The sequence below is a fragment of the Amphiura filiformis genome, unplaced genomic scaffold (genome assembly GCF_039555335.1).
Source record: "Amphiura filiformis unplaced genomic scaffold, Afil_fr2py scaffold_46, whole genome shotgun sequence".
Taxonomy (NCBI): Eukaryota; Metazoa; Echinodermata; class Ophiuroidea; order Amphilepidida; family Amphiuridae; genus Amphiura; species Amphiura filiformis.
This window is the reverse complement of record NW_027305510.1, coordinates 828,523-847,273: the sequence shown is the minus strand read 5'-3', so window position 1 is coordinate 847,273 and position 18,751 is coordinate 828,523. Positions and strand designations below refer to the sequence as shown.

At 43.2% G+C, this 18,751-nt stretch overlaps 1 non-coding gene across 1 annotated transcript; it reads left to right on the top strand.

Moving 5' to 3' along the window:
• Nucleotides 1–2,920: 2,920 nt before the first annotated feature.
• Trnaw-cca (transfer RNA tryptophan (anticodon CCA)) lies at nucleotides 2,921–2,992 on the top strand. The gene has a single exon. It is a non-coding gene; the product is annotated as a tRNA-Trp (tRNA).
• The last annotated feature ends 15,759 nt before the right edge of the window (nucleotides 2,993–18,751 follow it).

The following is an 18,751-nucleotide window of genomic DNA, read 5'->3' as shown; positions in this document are numbered from 1 at the left end:
AGGACGTTGCGTTTATCTAGGAGCAAACTACCTTCATTTTCTATTTTATTACGAGGACAAACTTCGTCGAAGAAAGCAGAAAATACTGCAGCAGATTACGGAAGAGACATTTTATTTCCCAAAGAGCGATATAAAATTTAAAAATCTAAATAAGTTAAGTTTTTTTCGGGTAGCGGTGGAAACCTCGGTATAATAACGATACAGAAATATATATATGATAATAATAATTCGTTATGAGTAATTCGACTGCAGACATGTCGCACGAGCGTGACAATCTAAATTTTAAAGTTTTAGGCGTTGTCGTCAATAAAATTCCCGTTTTCTGTCTGTACGAAAAAGGTACGATAAAATATCTGTACAAGTGCACCGTAACTGCTCGCATCAAGAATAAAATTCGCAGTCTTGGATGCATTTGCCGTCGTCGAAGATGCGGCGATGCAAAAACAGCGAGAAAGGCTCTAGTACCGTATTTGATCGGCATGCTCAAAGCTAATAAAGATTTGAAATGACAATTTACATCTTCTCGTTAACTGAAATCTGATAATCCGTGTCCCACCTGACATTTTCCAGCCTATCGATTTCGCATTTTGTATCGCCTTCGTCACGCGTAGCGTTTGGCACCCAAAACCTTTCGCGAGTGCTAGGAATAAATGCTTGGTCGTAAATCAAACGCGTTCGTCGTTTTCTATTCTGAGGTGCGGGTAACGTATCGACAACAACGGGAACCTTTCTCGTCAGTAACTGCTGCATCTCCTCCAAATTCAGTCTTTGCTTGGAAAGTCTGTTCACACCCCACGTCTTCCAATAGCTCGATTTGGTTGAAAGATTCACGCGCAATATACGACCTTGAAAAATATCGAACTTTGGTACGACAGAAGCATCCCAAAGAATGAGTTCGTTGTTACTTACTCTTCCCTGATATTCACCACCGAATCGACCACCCGTCATCGAGCTAGAAACGTCGCTACTTACGGTAACCGGAACCGTGATCGTTTCCCAATACTGATCAGGGCTACGGCGACGTCTCAGTATCAGTAAGTCAAACACTCCGTCTTTGCGAACCGCCGTACTCGAGACGAGGAGCGGTGCTCGATTAAGTACGTCGTAAAACACGGAAATATTATGCTCATATTGATCGCCGCTCGCGTCAACAAACTCTTTGGGGCAAGGCGGATAGTCGAAAAATGCAACTTCGATATCCTTGCCCGTTAAGATGTTGTCGAAATGCACCACGTAATCGCGTACGATCGGTTCACCATATGCGCGCCCGACGAAATACATCGCGATAGAAGTGTCTTCGGTGGTGTCTGGTTCGTAAAGCTCCGACGACGTGATCGGATGCAATGCAGCGGAGAACGTTTCACACATTTGACACGTCGTGTCATTCGTGTCAAACTTGACCGACTTGGATGTTTCTACTGCGTGAAGCCACCAATGAGAACTGCCTACACAAGTTCGTTTGTAGAAGAAGATCGTCGACGAAGACGACTTCTCGTGCGCGGTTCTTGGAAATACAACTTCGTCGGTGGTATTTTCAACGGTGTCAACTTTTCTCCACTTGTAATTCGTAGATCCGGTATGGAAAACGGTAAAATCTAACCACCAAACGTTCATGCAATATAGTTCCCTTTCAGAAGGGTTCTGAGAAAAGTCAGAGCTAACGGTTCGTTGGGTTTCACCATCGCGATCTTCTGTTTCGCGCCGTCGCAAATTACGTCCGTAGGTGGCAAGCATAGCAGTCGATACGATCTCGCGTAGGAATTATATTCCCAAAGGACGTCGTCGTGACATATCAAATTAGACTTGGGGTACCTTGACATCGTAGGTGTTTGGTGCACAAACTCCTTGCACAGGTAAATCGAAGATGCTTTTGCATTTCTTCCAAAAAGTTTCTACCGCAATCCATGGACGTCTCCGTGAAAAGCAGTTCTTCGTCATCCGCTTCATCGCCAAAAACAGCAGCTGCGGCTCTCTTCAGAACGTTGACGACCTCCAGTCCATCGACGCCGCAACGACTGGACCATCGCGTTGCGATATTTTGATAACATCGAAACGTATCGGAAGGAAATTCGCGCCTTTCGCTTCGAAGAGAGGAAACTATACCCATTAAAGATCTCATGGTGAAAGTGGTGAAATCACTCTCTCGATCCATATCGTTATCGGCGTCGAGCATCGACACCAACCTGTGCAATACGATGAGACTAAGATCGCCTTCCAATCCCACGGATCTTTGAGAGAACGAAGATAGATCAACGATCATCTTGTAGGGTAATTTAGCAAACCATCTAGTGTGTACAGCACGGGAAGATATCCATATCAATAAGTTTTTAAAGGCGCATCTCAAACTGGAAAAGTAACTATTGTATTTCCACAAGATGTTAGCGCTTTCGGCGAATAATTCCCCTTCTTTCTTGCTAATTTTGATTTCCCGTCTGGACGAGAGAAAGAAGATCGTTCCACGATCGACCGCATCCGCAAGAATTTCATCTAATCCTTCGCACGCCATCAGAACCGGTATCGCTTCGAGCACAGCCGGAAAATTCGACTTGGTGATTCGCTCCGTAGATTTCGTTACGATGCACGTTTGTAAAATGTCGAATATTTCCGGGTGAACTTGATGAGGTAGATCGATTTCATTTTGATCTTCTTCGAGATCGTCGACGAACGCGGTGAAATATGAAAAGTATCTGACGAGTTCAAACGGTGAAAAATCCCACGACCTGTCTATCGCTCGGACGACAACGCCGCTCATCGTGATGCAAATGTATTTGAAAATTCACTCGATCATATTTTGAATAATAAAGCTCCTCACGTAAATAGTTGTGCTAGTATGCCTCGTTAAATTTATTTTGCGACAAGTCAATGTGAAAACCAAAATTACAATGATATATATTTTACTTTTCCACTCAATTTACAAGCTGACCCCGTGGCGCAATGGTAGCGCGTCTGACTCCAGATCAGAAGGTTACGTGTTCGAATCACGTCGGGATCAAGAGAGCTTTTTTTTTTTTTTTTCTCTTTTCTCTTCAACAAATATATTTTCACTAGAGATAAAAAAACAAAAATATCGTAACTATAATAATACTACATAGTACACACTAGTAAAATAATATTATTAACATTTTATTAAAATTATGACGTCTATTTCGCAGCTACATTTAGATTTGCCAATATCCAACAGGCTTATAATTCATCCTCCATCGTTCACAAATAGTCTATAATGAAATTATTGCGATATAATTAATGGCATTAAAGTCCAAAATCTGGATTTGTCCATAGTCAATATGTTCTTTGTCGAACGGCTTTTGCAAAGTTCTGTTCACCACTGTACGAAAAATTCGTTTAAACCCAGACCATTGCGTTGCTGACGCATTTGATTGTCATCCCTGGGGTACCAGCTGCCTTGATGGTAGATGCTGAAGGCCGATTGAAGAGGTGCCGAAGCGTGATCATGTCCAAACGTGTTCACCATCCTTCTGTGGACGTAGTAGGGGAACAGGATATTCTGCAACATCGTAACGAAGGGTCTCAGTTCCAGGTTGTCGTAGATTCCGTGGTTCTTTTTCATCCAAGACTCCAAGGCGGAAAATAAGCACAACTTGAAGTCACGGGCTTGTTCCGTATCGGCGATTTCATGAGCCAGTTGACGTGCGTCGTGGATGACTATCAGTTTTTGATGCCGATTTCCATCTATTATCACGACGTGACGTCTCTTCAGTCCGGCAACGGCCGTAATCACCGATTCTCTGTGACATCGAAATCGTTGATAATGGTCTATGTGAGTGACCAAATTGTGTCCCTTTGAATTGCCGACGTCTTCATTCGGAGACTGCACGAACCATCTTATCTCGGTTTGTCCATTTCGATGCACAACGCCAAGAAATGTGAGAAATTCGTCAAATTCACTAACAGGCAATAAAGTTTGCAGAGCATCGTCGGTGGGTAAGCTGATCGTCTTCATGATGATAGATATAGGTGGTCTATCAAAGTAATAATGAATCTCAGCGTACTCTGCTCCGTTATTTATACCCTTTCTGTTGCTGAAAACGTGACGTCACGCGCGGGTATTGGTGTAAACGATAAATCGTGTCGTAGCCACACGAAATATTTGATCAAACGTGACGTTACGATTCTCGCCCGTTCAGAGTCAATCGACGTGAAGACGCTATTTGAGGTTTCTGTGACGTCACTATTCTACATATATATTGTGACATAACGATTTCAAGTATCAATCGATCGAGGAAACGGTATATATAAACTCTCTGTAATGGAAAGGGGAAAAAGGCGACGAAAAAAGCGTTCGGTCGTCCCAAAATCTCACTACGCTGGATCGAAGGTACACACAAGCTCACCCGAAGCGAGTTGCCTCCCTCCGCCGCCAGCAAGATGGATAGATGATCTAAAAAAACAAAAAACAAATCTAAAGTAAATCACATCAAATTGGATCAAGTTGTTGGAGAATAAGTTGAAAGCTATAGAGACCATCGTTGAAGACTAGAATCATTTAGATCGCTTTAGATAGATGAGCAGCGTGGTTTTTCTGGCCCCCGGATGTCCAACGACGGTGATTATTATTGTGCAATAAGCTTCGTTCAAATAATGGATGACACGATCGTTGCAGTATATCCGAAATGAGACGCGACGAGCCAACTATACCGTGGACTCTTTTACCTATCGTGGTTCTAAAGCAAGTTTCTCTTTTCTAGAAGTCAACGACAAGCTGGTATGCTCGCGAGTGTGTAAAGTGTGGTATAGACTCGCGAAGCTTGGCCAACCGTGGTCCGAAGTAAACCATGTAGTATTTCACTATCGTTTGGAGATCGACGCTTTAGATAACGTGACGCATTTGTGCCCCAATCTGGTCAAACTTACATTACGCACCTTGTCCGTGAAGATGAAGGATTACGAACTCATCAAGAAGTTGTCGTTAGGTTGCAGCAAGCTCGATCACATCGTATTCGATGAATGTCAATTCGACGATGATTTATTACTTATACCCAAATTTATGTTTAAATTTGCAAATTTAAATTGGAACGGCTTCGAATGGCTTTAAGGCAGCAAAATGGATAAATGATCTGAAAAAATAAAGTAAAGGATAACTACTCACATCTTGATGAAAACAATACTAAACATGTACAATAAAAACAATTGTGTCAAATTATTTACTACTATAAGTATTATAAATGCGTGTTCGATGTCGTTCTTGTTTACTCGCTTGTGAGGGTCCCAATTTAAACGTCAACGTCGGTGCTATATAATTTTATGCTCGACCCGAGCAGTGTACTCGCTTCAACCAATTTATCGTCATTCATTCTTCATCACCGATTAATAATGGGCGCCCTAAGGGTACCAGACTACGATAAATTTTTACTCCAACGGTTATACGATACAGTCACTGTTACCGTCGACATTGTATCGTCGTCTCACAACTGCGGTGTCGTGACGTTTGATCATACAGTATTCCACGACATCGACGAGAACCCGGTTCTCTTTTCTCAAGTTTTCATCAGCGTTCTACAGATCATACAAGCCATTTTTGAGGGACGACCAGTAATCACCCAACACGCTGTATTCCTTGACGCTTTATTCTTAAGCAGAGATAACGATCGCGCCTATAATAGGGAAATTCTAGATGAATTGAGCAATGTTCTGCATCTCTTAAAGGGGCGTAACAAACGTATACGAACCTTCATTCGCTTTCTGATTGAATGCATTCCTCATATTAGATCTCGGTCAGCTGAACTTCGTCTCGTCTAGAGCTGTAGTCAAATTGAAGAATAACTCGACAACTATAGAACCCACAGACACCGTCGGTGAACACATGAATCTACCGAGCCATGGCCACTGCAGAGATACCAGACTACGATGAGGATTTACTCCATTTGTTATACGATACCGTCAGTCCTACCGTTCACATCGTATCGTACAAGAACGGCAATTATGGTCGCGTGACGTTTGATTATACGGTCTTCGGGGACTTAGATAAGAAATCGGTAGAATTTGTTTTTGCTTTCAATAGCGTTATACAGAACACGAACACCGCTTTTCACGAACGACCAGTAGGCACTCATCTTGGTGACCAGGAATGTCGTCGAAGGCTAGCCTCTTTTGATTTTAGCTACGATAACGATCGCGCATACAATAGGGCAGTTCTAGAGGAGATGAACAACGTTTGTCATCTCTTAAAGGGTAGTAGCCAACGTATGCAAACTTTTAATCGCTTTCTGATGGAGTGCATTCCGTATATTAAATCAGGGGCAGTTGAACTTGGGCTCGTGTAGAGTTTAACAAAATGAACACGCTTCGTTATTTCGTAATATAACATCGTCGTCGAAGCTACTAGAACGCAGCTTTGTTTGGTAAATGTGTAAAGTCTGACTTTAATAAAGATTAACTAAAGTTAACTAAACAAGATGCCGTTCGTGTTAAGAATCGACACCGTTCGATGTGTCTGCCATTGTCTATAAAAAGAGGGTTTGTAAATATCGAGTTCATTATTCAACCAAGCTCTTTGTCAATCCAGTCTAAATATTTTCAGGTCATTATGGCCTGCACCAAACTATTCAGTTGCTCTTCACCGTACAGAAAACGTACATCGGACGAAAACGTATGGGATCTGCTCGAATCTGATAATTTAGAATTATATTACGGCCGTCATTGTCACATCACCGAAAAATTGGACGGAACTCAAGTTTATTTCGACTATAAGAATTTAGATATGTACGGATGGGTCTCGGACGGTGTTTTCAGTCACAGCGGGCAACAACTGCTGTGGGTCGTGGACGATTTCCTCGTTGGTTCTTCTCAATATCAGGGCTGCTCGAATTTCAAAGATTTGGCTCTGGCTGAAATCAAACGGCACGGAGAGTGGTTGGAATCTGGTGAAATTTCCGCCAATGAATACGTCAGAATTTACGTCGAATTTCTGCATCCCAACGCCGGTAGCAAGTTGAACAAAGCTGCCAAAGCCAACGTCTACGCGGAGGAGGACAAACTGAACCGATTTTATGCCTTTGAAATTTGGGTGGACACGACCGATACGTCTGATCCCAAGAAGGTGTACAGGATGCCTGATTTGCCGGACGGGGTTCCGAGCCTTTTTTTAGTTGTAATAATAAGAATAATTGTAGACAATTCAGACCCATTTTCACCGAAGACACTTTGGTAGAAATTTGCAATTACCTAAAGCAAAATTATACAAGAGTTGAAGGAGTTGTGGTGTATTTCGATGGCCGTGACGTGGAGGACGTATCGGAAGGTGGAAAACTTGCGAAACCAACGCAGAAAACGATGGGCTTCAAAGTACGTTCGGGGTTGATGGAAACAGCATGTATCAACACGGGGATCTACACCGCGAGCAAGGTATTCCGGGCGTTGTCGGACATGGTAGCTTCAACTCGTGCCAAAAGCAGTAGCGACAAAATGATCACCATGGCTAGCAAAACCCGCGATAAATTCGATTGGCGAAAACGTGCCCTTGAATACCTCGAGGTGAACAACGAACTGGAACTGCTGAATTTGAGAGAAGAGGCAACGACTGCAATAATTAAACAGGGTATCAAGGAAAAGTGGAACGAAAAGAACATGCAACGCTTTGTAGCCGAATTGGGAGACAATTTCCTGTTCGGAGAAGAAGGACAGGATCACTGCTGCGAATGGGATGTTGTCAAACCTAAAACGAAAGCTTCAACTCTAGTATAAGATGCAAATTGATTACCTCACGAACGAAATAAATCGATATTGACTAAAATTATATTGCTATATATTCTTTGCATATTGTTTGGTATTTGAAATAAAGCTATGAAGATGATAGTTTAATCAAAATTGTTTAACGAGTATTTATTCTCGTAGGTCGCATAAATACATAAAACTAATAAGTGTACACCTTTGTCAGAGGAAGTACGTATTTCGTATAAAACAATTTCAATTTAGGAAACAGTCGATTTTTCCAAAACTCATCGTCAAATTGGACACGTTCGACAAATATATCTCCCGAGCTTGGATGATAGACGACAAAGTCGCAAAAATTAACTTGACATATCGCCATCTGACCCTGAATCTGGCAGAAGTGATGACTTTCCTTCTTCAGTTGAAAATGTCCATCGAGTAGTCGAGTTAAATAAAATCGACTCTTTCTCTTTCGTGCAATTTCGTCGATGGAACCGGCAACGAGATCGAAGACCGTTTTGATTTCGACAATGCCGCTTCTACGAATGCCCGGCGGACTTTCTTCTACTATCTCGCCATCGACGCTAGCTCCTAACCAGGCGCAATCCTTCCAGGTGGGAACCCAAAGACCTCGTTTGAAATAGGTGATGTTTTGACAACGATCGAGCGATAGGTATTTATCTATGGCTTCCTTCTCGTGAACTATGCCGTACTGGACGGCGTCGGCTAGAAACGCACGATCGTTGTCGACGTCGAAGAGCCTATCCGCAAAGTTTAACTTTGTCTCCTCTTTTTTAAATTTCAAGACCTTTCCGAAAGTAGAAGCCGTTATTCGACCTCGTCTGTGCTCGAACCATTTTGGGCAATTTCTCTGCTCCCGCGTGTCGTGTTCTATTCGCCGCTGCTCTTCTTTATCGATCGTAGTTGCAAATCGTGAAGACATTTTGTTGATTTCATCTCGAGTAACCAGGTAAATAGTCTTTATATTAACGTACCTCGATTTTTAGCCTACGTGAAGAATTTCAGCAGCGGTAAAGACAAGATGAATTTTGCCATCATTTTGTACGTGACAGGTTTCGTCCTGATGACAGCTAACGAAATGTCGGAAGCTCGTCCTTCGTAACCTACGATGGTAAAGACAAGATTCTCCGAGTGAATTCCACGAGATTGCTGAAATCGCTTAGGGTTTTCAAGAGAGCCATTGATGAACAGGATAATCGAAATAGCCTCGCAGTTTTTAACACCATCGACGACAACAGCGACGGCGAGATCACTCTCGAGGAATGGCAAAAATCTTCAGGCACGTTCGAAGATTTCGTCGATCTGTTACTCGACGCGGATGCAAATCACGACGATAAAATATCAAAATCGGAATTTTTAATAACGGATGTAGAACAACTCGATAACGACTATTTTGACGCTTTCACGGAACTATGGTATAATTGATTTTATTTAGTTCAAGCAATTACATTATCTCATGTTCGTTTTATTTATTAAAACAAAGTGTATGTTTGGAAACGTGTTTGTCATCTCTTTCTTGCTTCGTTTACACGGACTTGTACTGAAACGGCTCGTTGGTAATCGAGCGCCGCATTTTTTTGGAACTGGACCCTTGGACGTCGTCGTCGTCGTCCTGTTCCGTTGCATCGGACACGTCGTCCGACTCTCCGTACTTCAACTCCTTCATCTGAGTGAAAGGTAGCGCTTCCGTCGTAGAGAAGAGTTCGCCGATATCGTCATCGTCATCTTCGATCTTCATCATGTTTTTCAACGCAATCTGCTGAAGTCGCGCATCTACTTTTGGTTTGGACATTTCCGCTCCTTCGGCGTTGCGCAGATACATTCCGTGCAGGAGCACCTCGGCGGTCCCTCGCGGCGAGTGCAACACGGTAAACACGTTCTTTTGAGAATCGCAGTAGCACGTTGCAGACACGCAGAATCTAATCAGATCGCCGTAACCTAACTTCTCACGTCGGTTATGATTGAGTTTCTTTCTTCCCAGTAGACTGTGAAGGTAGACGTGGAAGTAGCGGTAGATCTTCTGAGATGAGATTCGAAGTTCTTCCTGCAAAGTGCTTCGCAGTGATGAATCCGTGATGTTGTTTTTGTCGTCGAAGTTTTTTCGTTTTTCCTTGGCGCCCATCTTTCGCAGGACCGACATTGTGAATTTCATGTAGTGCTTCCCACTGTTCTTCGAATATCGTATCTTGGGAAGCATCTGTTTTTCGGTCATCTCGCAAGAATGACGCATCGCAAATCGATAAGCGTATCGCTTTAGAAACAGCTTGGTCTGCAGACTCCCTCCGTTTCGGGCAGGATGGCATTCTTTGAAAAATGGGTGATCCGGTTCTGCCACCATGCACTTCCACAGGTACTTGGCATCGAGGATGACGGACACGAGCTCGTTCTTTAAGAAACGCAATTTGCTTCCCCACGTAAGCAGATCGCCGTTCACGCCTATTTCGTAGCTGGCATCTGCTAACCGAATGTCGTTTTGCGTCGTGTTGTTCGTGTCACCGGTATTACCGAGTTCGCCGAGAGATGCAAACAGCAGAAAAAGAGAGCCAGTGTTGAAAAACGTGTTGACGTAACGTTTGCGTTTTGAATTGGCTCCCGTCTCAAATTCAAAACTAGCCGTGTATTTTGCCGATATGCTCGAACCAGGGACATCTTTATCGACCTTGATCAAATCTACCTTTCGAAGTTTAAGTATGTCGTGGTGGTCGGCAGCGTCGCCTTCTTCGATGCAACTCAGCAAATCTTCTCCGTTATCGGCAAGTTGCAGAGTTTCCATCTTCGAAGGAGCAAATACCGGATCCAAGAGTCTTTTTACGGTTCGTTGAAACAGTTTGGAACGAACAAAGTACTTCATGAACCGATCGACGGTGAGTTGTTCGATTTTGTTTTCATTCCACCATCGTGATTCTTCATCCCCTTTCTCATTCTTGGCCGACATGAGCTCAACTAACTCTTCTTCGTCCTGCAAATCCACGTAGTCGTCGTCGTCATCGTCCTCGCTATATAAGATACTTTGAAGAACTTCCGTCGGTATATCGTCGAACGCTAGTTTATTCAGAAGTTCGGCTCTGAGAGCCTCGTTGAAACTGTCTTCGTAACGATAAAGAATACAAGCGGCCATCCTTACTTAACTTGTTCCACACGCTGCGATGACAAGTGTTTGGGTACCCTAACGGTGGAAGGACTTTTATAGCTTACCATGGGATACTTTCGATTCGAAAACTTTGTCGACCGCGAAGAGGGTCAAGCGGCGAGGCTTCGATGCACCGATAATCTATCCATTTCGGTCGTGGTCGACAACGTTCCCGGTCCTTTAGCATTTGTTTATTACGTCGTCGAAAATGACCCGGGATCGAACGTTAAGTTCGTAAAAGATATAATCATACCTGACAAAATCGACGTGGAATTCTTGGAACATGGACTGAAATTATTCAAACACGTTCCCATGAATGTCAACGAGTTTCGTAAATTCGTCACCAAGTATGTTCAACTACTTGCTTCGATAGAGTTGAAGTGGGAAAAAACAATCACGATCGATCACATTGTCATATTTTGCAAGTTGGTAGACCAAGTCCAAAGTAGCGACCGACGAGCAAAATGTATAACGAAAACGCTTTTGCGTCAGATGAAATCCGAGACGACCAACAAGTTGAGATTGATTCTTGAACGTTGTCCAACTAAAGATATGGGGCGATACGCGAAGAAAAGTTCTGACCTGAATTGGAATCCTGATTTGATTGACATAATATCGGGACCTTTCAACTTTCAATCTGTGTTGTCCGGGGTTGTGAAACCTCGCACTGGCGTAGAGAAAAAGGCTCTAAGAGATTTTTTGGATTTGAAAGAAACCGAAAAGCACATGTCCAGTACCAAGTTGAGAGACGAGGGAGCGTTCGTGCTGGCATTCTTGAAAAGAGACGCGAACGTTTCGTCTCTCAGTTTACTCGAAGAACACCGATGCGTCGAACCAGTCGAGCGTGGAAGTGACAGTGACTCCAGATGCTGGTTGACAACACCGATGCTCGCATCTGAGTTATCTAAAATCTTAAAAGCTATCAAATCGTGGAATCGATTTTTTCTCATCGACGATTGGAACGTATTTTTGCGTGGTCGACACAACTTGTCCGAATCTTGCCTGGTCCTATGCAACGACCAACAGGCTCTCGACAAAGTTCAAAAGAAATGTGCCGAGATGATCACCTCACACGCAACGTCGGATGCATTGACCGCCATGGGATTATTGACGCATCGACGCACGACCGTCGTTCTGTACGAATGGGATCGATGGACATTGCACGATCTGCTTCGAGTCGTACCAACTTTGCAAGATGAACGTATTAAAGAAATCCTCTTTACCAGGAGCAACAAAACATCTATTTCGCATAAAGTAACCGATTTGTACCTGTCGACGTGCATCGACAGAATCTTTGGCCCACGTCATGGCGAACGAAGCGCCGTCTCTCTCTTCCGAAGTGATCAACGACAACTCTAAAAGCGCCGAAATTTCGGAACATGTGATCGTCGACGAAACTCAAGCGCAAAATGCATCGATGAGCGTTAACGACGCAAGCCCTCCGTTTTTCCAAGACAGGTTATTTACGATCAAAAAATCTGAATTGTCAGATACTTCATTGGTTAAACTATTATGTCCGGTGGACGATTACGTTTACTTTGACGTGAAGGTGAAAGCGTGATGAGCAAGAATAAATAAAAATCACAAAGAAACAGAAATGTCGTCATGGTCATTCGTTGTTTATTTTCAATACAATACATTTATGTTTTACATAGTACAACAAAAGTCATTCGTTACAGTTGACAGAAAGTGAGAAAATTACTTTTGGAATCTATCAGATTACAATTGAGCAATTGACGGCACAGATCCACGTTGCGAGTTTTTAAAAAGTCCACGCATGCTTGTTTTTCAGGGTCGTTTCCGAAAGAGAGACCATTTAATGCGTGAAACCAGCTGCACGTCATCGTGTCGTTGAGTTTTTGGTCGTCGCGTAAGAAGACGACGAGCGTCTCCGTAAATTGTCCACCCCCTATCACGATGAAGTCGCGAAATATCCCGTTAGTTAACTCTATCGATTCGTAAAACACTTTGACAAACTGCATCCATAAGTGTTCTTTCAACCGCGAAATGTCAAATTCCACCGCCCGGTCTTTCTCCATAGCTGTGACGGAAACGTTTTTCTCTAGGGCTTTCAAGCTACTTTGATATATTGACATTTCGATCATTAATTCGCAAAATCTTGTTCGAATAATCCGTAAAAAATACGCTCTAACGCAATCATATGTTCGCCTCGTCGACCGCAGTATCTCGCAAAATATACCGTACCTTTATAGGCAGCTCGAAAGTCATCGAAGTCATCCAAGGCTACTGACGGGTAGCGGTTGAGATTCGTCCGGATTTGGCGTAGAAAATCGAGCACCGTGACCTTATTGCTCAACGAGCTTCTGCAAGGGTCGCGAGATTCGTGGAAAACTCGACGACATTTTGACAACTTTATTCGAATTTGGTTCCATTTCCTCAATGTATCGTAAGACTGTCGTCTACGACATGCCTCTAGAGAGGCGTTATCTCTACGAAGCGATGGAGTAGGTTGTCCAGTCGTCTTGATGCTCGACATTCTAGCAGAAGGAAATCTTTCGCAAGAACCGTTCTGGGAGCTGGTCGCGTCGTCGCTAAGAACTGGCAGTCGTTGAACTACAAGTCGACGATTTTTCTGCACACGGTCGTCATCTATTGGCGTCGACTCGACGTCGTCGTCAAATTTGAGAATCAGTCGTGTTCTATCTTTGCGAAGTTTACAATCTTCCGCTATTCTCTGTTTGACGTCGTGGTACGTCCAAACGTTACTCGCCAAGCGCTCTTCTCGTTCGCACGAAAATCGATACACAACGGTAGTCATGTCACCCCCTACTAAGAGACACGCGTTTCGTTGCGCTAAACCCAAAATCAACAACAGCAGCCGTCGACGTTCTTCGAAGACTCGGACGAATCGTTTAAACAAAACCGTTGTCGACGTTCAAACTCAGAAAAACGACGACGAGGTTAACGATGAGCACACTGAGACCCACCGTGTCCAATCTACGAAAAATTATAGTACTCCTATCGAAGATGATAAAAAATCCGATCTGCTGACCAGCAACGAGTTGCCAAGATTTTTATACGCCAAAAAAGGACGAGGCATCGGTGACACGTTCGCCGGTCTATCCGGAAAAACGAAACCGGTTGTCGTGTACGCTGTGAGGGTTAAAACGTCGGATTATAGGTTTCGTCTCCAACTCGATTGGAAACCGAATTCAAAAGTTTTCGACGAAACCCGTCGATACAACCACGTCACATTCGGCAAAGCGGCCGCTATGTACGATGGATTAGTGCGAATGATAGGCGTTAAGAAGAACAGAGAGGTATGGCGAATTTTCAATATTTATCTTGTCTCTTCCGTTTTGGATACCAGAACGAAACGCGAATTACTCGATGGTGTTCGGAATCATTATCAAGATGATGACGAAGATAGCGAAGTCAAACCTGAAGCAAATGTCACGCGTTTCAATTCACGATCTTATTCGATCGAGATGGACATCGATGCCCTGAGCTATTCCGAGCAGCTCGCTCACGAGCTCTATCATCATTTCGGACACGAGCACTACGACTGGCAGTCGGATTTCATCGACGTGGCTGCCGTGTCGAGACGGAGCCAAGACAACGCTCGCGCTCTGGTAAGGAAAATGTCTGAAATATTTCACGAATGTACGTTGTTTCGACAAAGCGGATGTTGGTTATCCCCACGTCTAACGACCTACAGAACAGTGGCAACGTGGAAGTACGATGGTTTAGGAACCAGGGATTTATTTTCCCACGGCGGTGATGGAATGGAAAGGCACGTCGTTCGTCATCATCCGACAAGATGCGAACTTTTCATCCAAAAAGATCACTGCAGATGCTGCAGACCATCGCACCTCTGTTACGGATCCGCGATGGCCAATACACGTGACATGCAACTGAGACAGGCAGTAGGTAACCTGCTGATACTTTTTTCCAAACTGGATTCTCGTCTGAAGTTGGTAGAAATTGCGGACGTGTTTTCCGGCTTGTTACAAAACCTAGACGTTGCTTTGTAGTCGAGGAGAATCAAATACTAAGAGGAACAGGGTGTATTTATTTTAAATTTTATTTGTTTATTAACTTTTCTTAACGCTTATTGTAACAACAAGTTGGGCCATTCGTGCATAGATCGGGGAAAAGTTTTTCAAATTCCCCGATTCCGCCTCTCAAGATCCATGCCTCCGTGTCCGAGCCTTCAGGATGCACAGATTTGAACACCAAAACTGTAGGATGATCTTCGGGAAGACCCTGGACATCCAGCCCATGCTCATCGTAAATGACAAAGCGTTTTTCTTGACGGGTCATCGACGCTTTACCTTTTCGTCGTGTATCAAATGAGCCAAGGATAATTGTCCAGACATCATACGTCGACGGACAATAACGCTTGTGCAATTAACGTGGATAGCATTCAGTATATGCCTTTTGTTATATGACCAAAAAGGCTGACAATCCAGAAGGACGAAATCTGTCATCCGTTTAACGAACTCGCACGGGGTTATAGTACACATCGTGGGCAAAGGCATTTAGCCTCCGTATAAATGTACGATGAAAGGATAAATAGTGACCGATTTAATCGTTGCTTGCATATATATAATTGAGCAACGATGAGTGACGACGGTGACAGCTCAAGATGCATCGACGTTATCAACTTCTCGCATATGACGGCAAGCCTGAAAAGAGATATGGCCGTGGAAAACCTTCAAAGTCGATTACATGATATGCCGGGTCTCGATAAAGAGTATTTGTATAGGTTGGTATCAAAGAACTTAAGACTAAGACTGGCACTGGAAACCGAGGTGAAAGAGGCTTTCGCGGAACCAAAAAAAAATCAGTTAGACAGGATATTCAAATTAGAAAGGATTATTCAGAAAATTACCGAACAGCGTAGGGCACAAAACAAAGAAATATTTGAACTAAATGAATGCATGAAAGCTTCAGATAACGATAAGGATCAAACAATTGCAAGACTTACTGAAAAAGTGAAACAACTCAATAAAAATAAAGAAACTACAGAAGCTACATGCGAGACACTAACCATTGAGATTGAAGATTTATTAGAACGACTATCTTCTGTCACAATGACATCCAACGACGAGGCAACAAGTCAAGAAGCGAATCTAACGGAAGTCGTTCGACAGAAAGCACGTTTGTCAAATAATTTGAAGCCGGAAGAAAAAGTTCGAATCCTGGAAAGACAAAATTTAACACTGGAAAGAGACAATTCAAGACTTTTAGATCAAGTGAAAAGGATAATTGAGTACAACTCTAGATGGCAAAACCAAAACGCCCAAAGAGAAGCTTTGGTAATCAAACTCAGGACAGATTTTCTTGAACAGAAATCTAAAATTAGGGTCCTGGAACAAAACCTGGAAGACAAATCAAAAGAAGTAGAAAATGTCTTTTACGACTCCAGTTGCCTGCAGGAGTTTTTAAATGAAGATGATGAAATTTCACGATTGAAGTCGCAAGTTAAGGCGATGAAGGCAGTGATTCAATCTGTTAGATCCCGGGGGTCAAGTTAAAGAACGAGTGTCTGTTTAGATGATTATTTTAGTTTAATAAAGTTCTCATCAAAATTAATAAATGCTGTTTTACGTTTCCATATGTAGAACACTCTGCAATTGAACTGTTAATCTTTCGATATCGAGTAGATCTTCAGCAATCAATCGTAACCGTCGATCGATAGACGCGAGAAGGGCTTCAAAGTGGGCTTGCCTCTCTTTCAAGAGGTTAATGTCGTTCCTCAGTATTCCTAATTCCATTTCAGCCGATACAATGCTGCCGTCCTCCATCGAGACTCGAATTCAGGCTCTCTGATCTCTTACTTTGTTTTGCTTTTGAACCCTTTTTATCAACCACGATTTCTAACTAACATCAAGCATCTGTTCAAAATGATTACCATCTTGTTTCAACTTGGGGACTAGTGAAACATAAACCATTTTGAATGTAAAACAAAAACGACGCTCGATTTACTCACGTTTAAATTCTAGCTAGCGTTAACAGACCCTCAAATAAATCAACATCGAACATCGTAGTCAGTTACTTCATTCAAAGATATTAGTTTTATTTTCAATTTAAATTAATTCAATTCTAAAGTTTCTTTGGCAATCGATTTGTGTCTCCGTAACGTAACAGTTCTCATCATCATTATTTGACAAATATTATACAATTCACTTCGCTGACCGTCGACACGTTCAATCTTCCATCTGGTCGTCTTTGCAGTATTGTTGGATTTCGTCGTTGAGCCGGCTGCGTTCTATTTCTTCTTCTGTGACGATGTTCTTCAAGCAGAAATTGTTACAGGATCTGTTGCTCATTTTTGTTCTTGGGTTCTTGTAGACCATAATATCTAGTATATCGCGGTCGACATGATAGAGGGTGTTGTGATATCTCCGTCTGCAGCTCTTCAATTCGTCGACAAAATCGTGCATACACCAAACCACGGGGTTTCCCATTTGAAATACGACGTCCAGCGGTAAGGCCAGAGGTTCGTCGACGTATCCGACGCACCCGTAAAACATCGTCGCTCCCACCATCAAGATGCCGTAACTGTTGTTATCGAACAAAGACATCAGTTTCTTGAAATCGGTTTCCACCTGGTCCCTGCGGTGATCTTTACGCAAACACGTCAGTACCACGACGTACAACTGCTTAGGATATCTTCTCTGTCTGCCACCGTACTGCTCTGCCGAAGCTCCGCCACTCTCTGTCTTTCCTTGTCTCCGTTCCTGCAATTCAATATGTTTATTCGATTAGTGTTTAGTCAAAATTACACGTAAAATGACGACGTTTTCGTGACGTTGTTTTTCATATAGTCCTTATCCTAAATGTTAAACACGTATGCCTACCTCAAAAATGGACGCGATGTCCTCTAGCCCTTTCTCGTGTATGACCCGAAGAACGTCGTGATGTCTTGTGAATTCCTTCGCAGACTCCTGCATAACTTGTATCATGCGTTCGCTGATCGCTTTGTCCTTGAGAAGATAGTCGTCCATTAAGGAATTCAGGAGCTGTTTCGCTCGTTGTTCCTCCATCTCGAACTGTGAAGGAGTATGCGGCAAATCTTCCATTCTTGCGAGTATGTTGAGTGTACGATTACGGACACGATAATGTCAGACTGTAACACTAAGCTCGCCATTTATAGGTAAAAAGTGAGCAACGTGACGTCACAACATCGAGATAACGTGACGTCACGATATCGAGATAAACGTGACGTCACACATACAATGAACGAGTTCAACGTGGCGTTGCGATCTGATCGATTGTCGTCGAGTAATGTTCATTATGTGACGTTACGATAACTTCTTTCGACGACGTCACGTTCAAACAGCCATTCGCATCGACGCTCGTTAGTATAAATGCGGCACATCGGTGTTCGTCATTTCATTTTGCATCGACCGTCGAGATGGCTAGTATCAACGAACAGAACACAATGGCCGAGTTGTACGATATCAACAGCATACTGAACAGCGAGAATAATCTGGAGGAACAGGACGAGTACTACTTTGAGAATATGGCCCAGATGATAGATGCTAACATGCTTGGCCCGATTGTCGATGATTGCATAAATAATTTTTTCAGCAATGAGATTCCGCACGACGAAGAAGTCGACGTAGATTTATTGGCGAAACAGCTCATCGGACCGCAGCCAGAAGTAACGGTTGAAGGTTACAACGTACTGTTCCTGCCACAAATCTTAAGCTCGTTGAAAGGGAAGACAAGCAGGTCTTTCGACAAAATACCGCATCTAATGTTCGTCGAAGGCGAGGAAGGAGCGTTGAAAGCCGTGGCGTGTAACCCGAAGGAGGCTCGCACTCTACTTCAAACTCATTTGGAAAACAGCGTGATGCAACGTTTAAGCGACGAACAAGCGTGTCAACGCCTCAGGTCGACAGGAAGAGTCGACAAACTGTTCTTACCGTCGCAACCCAGCGCCAAATTCTCATCCGTCGT